The sequence below is a fragment of the Pan paniscus genome, chromosome 7, assembly GCF_029289425.2.
Source record: "Pan paniscus chromosome 7, NHGRI_mPanPan1-v2.0_pri, whole genome shotgun sequence".
Lineage (NCBI taxonomy): Eukaryota > Metazoa > Chordata > Mammalia > Primates > Hominidae > Pan > Pan paniscus.
The window spans coordinates 29588019-29593419 of NC_073256.2; the positions used below are offsets into that span (position 1 = coordinate 29588019).

The following is a 5401-nucleotide window of genomic DNA, read 5'->3' on the forward strand; positions in this document are numbered from 1 at the left end:
TCATTTCAGATACATGCTTTGCAAATATTTTTCCTAATCCATGGGTTATCTTTTCATTCAGTTCACAGTGTTTTTTGCTGCACAAAAGTGTCTGTCACTCAGATGTAATCCAAGGAATCTAATTTTCTTTTGTTGCCTATGCTTTTGGTGTCATATCCCAGAGAACATTGCCCAATCTGATGTCATGAAAGTGTGGCCAATGTTTTCTTTTAGGTGTATCATACTTTTAGCGCTTGGGGTGAGGTCTCTGATCCAGTTTGTGTTAATTTTTGCACCTGGTGTGACATAGGGTCCACCTTCATTCTTCTGCATGTGGAAATCAAGTTTCTCCAACACCATTTCTTGAAAAGGCTGCTTTTCCACCAATCAGCTTTCTTAGCACTCATATGAAAAATCATGTGAACATATAGGTGAGAAGTTATTTCTGGGGTCCATAGCAAAGAAAACAACAGACAAAAGATAAGGATACAGCACGGGCCGGGCACGGTCGCTCACGCCTGTAATCCCAGCACTTTGGGAGGCAGAAGCGGGCGGATAACCTGAGGTCGGGAGTTCAAGACCAGCCTGACCAAAATGGAGAAACACTGTCTCTATTAACAATACAAAAAAAAAAAAAAAAATAGCCAGGCATGGTAGCGCATGCCTGTAATCCCAGCTACTTGGAAGGCTGAGACAAGAGAATTGTTTTAATACGGGGGGCAGATGTTGCAGTGAACCGAGACCGTGCCATTGAACTCCAGCCTGGGCAACAAGAGTGAAACTCTGACTCAAAAAAAAAAAGGAAAAGAAAGAAATAGAAAATGCAAAATGGTAAGAAAAAACAGCATAATAAACATTTGTATGGTGTTGATGGACAATGCATTTGAAGATAATATTGGAAGAAATCATATTACATTTAATTTCTGTTCTTACTTATTGCAGCTTGATGCCTCTAAGAACTTCGTCATTGGAACCACCTCTGGTGCTTTAAAAGAAAAAAAAAAAATCCACACACTCACACAGGTGCAAGGAAATGAGAATCTCAGATATTGAGACCCAGGCCTCACCATTTCTAAGCTCCCCAGGTGATTTGACTCAAAGCCAAGATTGAGGAACGGCGACATGGATCTCTACACAGAACCTGCCTAAATAGATTCTCTAGAAGCAGTTTATAAAGAAATTCCACATGAACTGTGGAAGAGGATATGAATTTGATATAGAGTATGTCTTCACTTAACATCTTTGAAAGTCTCTTGGAAACTTCACCTTGAAGCAAAATTATGTATAGTGAAACCACTTATTTTTCATCAACAGTATAACTACACAACTTTAAACAGCCAATGCTGTTGGAGGACCTCCTGTACATTGTTTCCATAAAGTCCGTTTTCAGGGAATTCCAAAACGAAATGAAAACTTCGTGTATATAAAAAGATGGTAGTGATCCCACCTGGATGACAGGGTTATTGCTCAGAAACTAAAAGAGGCCGCCTAGGTATAGAGGATTCTGTCATGAGGTTTCTGCTAAACCAAGGACCCCAGAATCCTCACCCATTCCAGTTAAAGGCATAATGAAGAAAGCAATATTCACAAAGGAAATGCGGAACGGAATAAAAGCCATCAAGCCCCAAAAATAATGTGACTAAGGGGCAGGATTTGCAGATGTAGAGATTTAATGTGTTTGCCCTTTCTCACCCACACAAGAAAAAGGGTGGAACAGATCATGAGATTCGACTGTTCTGCTGCGCAGCCTCCGCAGGGCACTTTGTATGTCCCTGTTTCTCAGGCTGTATATGAAAATGTTCAGCATGGGGGTGACCACAGCCTACATCACTGATGCCACCACACCATTCCTGGGGGGTGGTGACACAGCTGAAGTCAGGTACACACCAATGCCTGTTCCATAAAACCAGCAAACAGTTGCTAGGTGAGAGCCACAGGTGAAAAAGTCTTTATACTTCCCATCTGACGATGAAATCCTTAGAATGGAGGGGCCAATTTTATAGTAAGACAAAAGGATCCCTGAAATGGGAAGAAAACCAAACATAGTATTATCAAAATATATAAATATGCTATTGATGACGCTGTCAGAACAGGCAAGGTTGAGAAGTTGAGAGGGGTCACAGACAAAATGAGAGATTTCCACATTCTTGATGATGGTGAATTGTAACACAATCCAACTGTGCAGCTGGGAATCCAACAGGCTAAGGAAAAAGGACACCAAAACGAAGAAGACACAGAGGTGAGGATTCACGATGACTGGGTAGTGCAGAGGGCGACAGATGGCTACAAAGCAGTCATAGGCCATCAAAGTCAGGAGCATGCCTGCTATACATGCAAAAAGGACCAAGAAAGACATGTGCGTCAGGCAGCCCGCATGACAGGTGACTCTGCTATGCGACTGCATGTCCAGAATCACCTTGGGAACCGTGGCCGAGGTGAAACCGATGTCAGCCCAGCACAGGTTGGAGAGGAAGAAGTACATGGGGGTGTGGAGGGGGGAGTCAGAGCTGACAGCCAGGATGCTGAGCAGGTTCCTCAGCACCATCACCAGATACATGGACAGGGACAGGGACAGCAAAGCGAGGACGGGCTGCAGTTCTGGATCCTCTGAGAGCCGCAGGAGGAGGAATTCTCAGACACCTGTGAGATTCCGTGGCTCTGTGTGTCTTGGACACCTTGAGAAGGAAAGAGGATTGGAAACATAAAAGATAAAAACCAGCCCTTAATGCTGGATGCAAGCAATTCACAAGGAACATCTTCACACTTGTGGACCATACACCGCCAGCAATGTTTCTCAGTTGTGACAATTCCAAAAATCTCAGAATTATTACGTGATTTACTTTTTTGCTATACGAGGCTTTCTGTACATACTAGTTTAGAGAAAATCCACGGAAGAATATTAGAAGACCAAAAGGTTAGATATAACAAATCCGTGATCTCAGTAAAACATGGCCTACTCTTTTCAGAAAAAATACAATGCAATGAAAATGTCCTTCTCTCTTTTAGAAAAATATCTCAGTCTAATTGAAAGAAATTAAGAAGACTTGAAATACTCTCTACTTTATTCTGACATGGTGCTACAACTTCCATTGATGTAGAATATGTAAAAGGATGACACAAGAGCTAGGACCCCATTATCTGAAAACGAAATCGAAACTTATAGTTCTCAATCGGAAGACCTTCTCACATGCCTGTTACTTTTCATATTTATTATCATCCTTCGGTTTTCTGACATTATTTATTCATAAAAGTACATGCACACTCAAAGATGGGAGCTGGGTTTCCAAATGAATTGAATCTATAACTCCTGGCCCAGCACCATGGCCCACACCTGTAATCCCAGCACTTTGGCCGGCCGAGGCTGATGGATCACCTGAGGTCAGGAGTTCCAGACCAGCCTGGCCAACGTGGTGAAACCCCATCTCCAGTGAAAAAAAAAAAAAAAAATTAGCCGGCCGTGGTGGCGGGTAACCCTAGCTATGACAGCAGAGTGGACGTACACCCTGTGATATTATTTGTAATATCCTAGAAAGATATTGCTCCTAATATCACGGTGGCTCTACACCCTGTGATCTTAATTGTAATATCCTACAGAGATCTTACTCCTAATAATACAGTGGGTGTGCACCCTGTGATATTATTCATAATATATTACAGAGATACAACTCCTGATATCATAGCGACTGTACACCATGTTGGTACACCCTGTGATCTTATTTGTAACAACTTAGAAAAATACTACAGCTAATATCAAAGTGGGTGTACACCCTGAGATGTTATTTGTTATCTCCTAGGTAGATATTACTCCTAATATCACAGTGAGTGTACATCAAGTGTGTACAGACTGTGAAATTATTCGTAATACCCTAGGAATGTATTAATCCTCATACCATAGTGGGTGTACACCGTGAGTGCTATTTTTTTCTAATATCCGGGGGGAAGAGGATGATATTGCTTCCAATATCACAGAAGGTGTACACCCGCCTGTGATATTGTTCCTAATATCCAGGGAATGAGAGGATGGCATTATTCGCAATATCACTGGGGGTGTACCACCTCCCGCCGGGATATTGTTCTTAATATCTGGAGGTGGAGAGAATGATGTTACTCCCAATATCACAGGGGATGTACACCACCCCTGTTTGTAAACACCCCCTGTGATATTGTTCCAAATGGCCTGTGAAAGAGTAAACATGACTCCCATTATCGCGGGGGGTGTTCAGCCCTGATGATATTGTTTCCTAACATCCAAGGATGGAGAGTATACTATTATTCCCAATATGGTAGGGGTTGTACACCCTTTTGTGTTTTTGTGCCCAATGTCCAGCAAAATAGAGGATATTAATCCCAATATGGAAGTAATTGTACAGCACCCCTGTGATATTCTTCCTAATATCCAGAAAGGAAAAGAATGATATTACTCACAACTGTGTAGGAAACGTATACCCGCGCTGTGGTATCTTTCTCAGTATCCAGGTGGGGAGAGGATCATATTACATCCAATGTGGCAGGGTGTGTACAGTCCCTCTGTGATCTCGTTGCTAACATCCAGGTTTGGGGACGACGACATTACTCCCAATATCGCAGGGGGAGTACACCCCCCCGTGACCTTGTTAGTCATTTCCTGGGTGGAGAGGATGATCTTACTCCCAATATCGCAGGGGGTGTACACACCCCTGTGAAAATCTTCCTGTATTCAGAGAGAGAGAGGATGACATTACTCCCAGTACCACAGGGGGTTTCCAGAGCCCTGTGACACTCTTCCTATTATCCACAGGGAGAGAGGATGACATGACTCTCAATATCGCAGAGGGTGTACTCCCCTCCTGTAATATTGTTCTGAATACCCTGGGAGGGAGAGGATAAGGTTACGTTGAATATCGCAGGGAATGTACACCCTCCCCCTCTGATACCCTTCCTAATGTCCAGGGGAAGAGAGGAAAATTTCACTCCCAATATCACAGAGGCAGTACAGCCCACCCGTGATGTTGCTCCCAATATGCAAGGGGGGACAGGATGATACTACTCTCAATATCGCAGGGCTGTTCACATCCCCAGTGACATTTTTTCCTAATATCTAGGGGAGAGACAAATATATGACAACAAAGGTCGCAGGGTCTGTACATCCCTTCCTGATATTGTTCCTAATATCCAGGGGGGAAGAGGATGATATCAAATATGAAAGGGGGTGTACATCTCCCACCCCTACGATATTGTTCTTAATAATCGTGAGGGGAGACGGTGATATTACTCCAAATATCGCAGGGGTTGTTCACAACGCCTGTGATATTGTTTCTGATATCCGGGGCGGGGGGGAGAAAATCATATTCCTGCCAATATTGCAGGTGGTGTATACCCCACCTGAAATATGGCACCGAATATCCAAAGAGGGAGAGGTTGGTATTCATACCAATATCGAAGT

The 5401-nt window shown here is 43.2% G+C and overlaps 1 pseudogene; it reads right to left on the minus strand.

The window, feature by feature from the left end:
* Nucleotides 1-1722: 1722 nt before the first annotated feature.
* On the minus strand, nt 1723-4549 carry LOC134731038 (putative gustatory receptor clone PTE01; annotated as a pseudogene).
* Between the last annotated feature and the right edge of the window lie 852 nt (nt 4550-5401).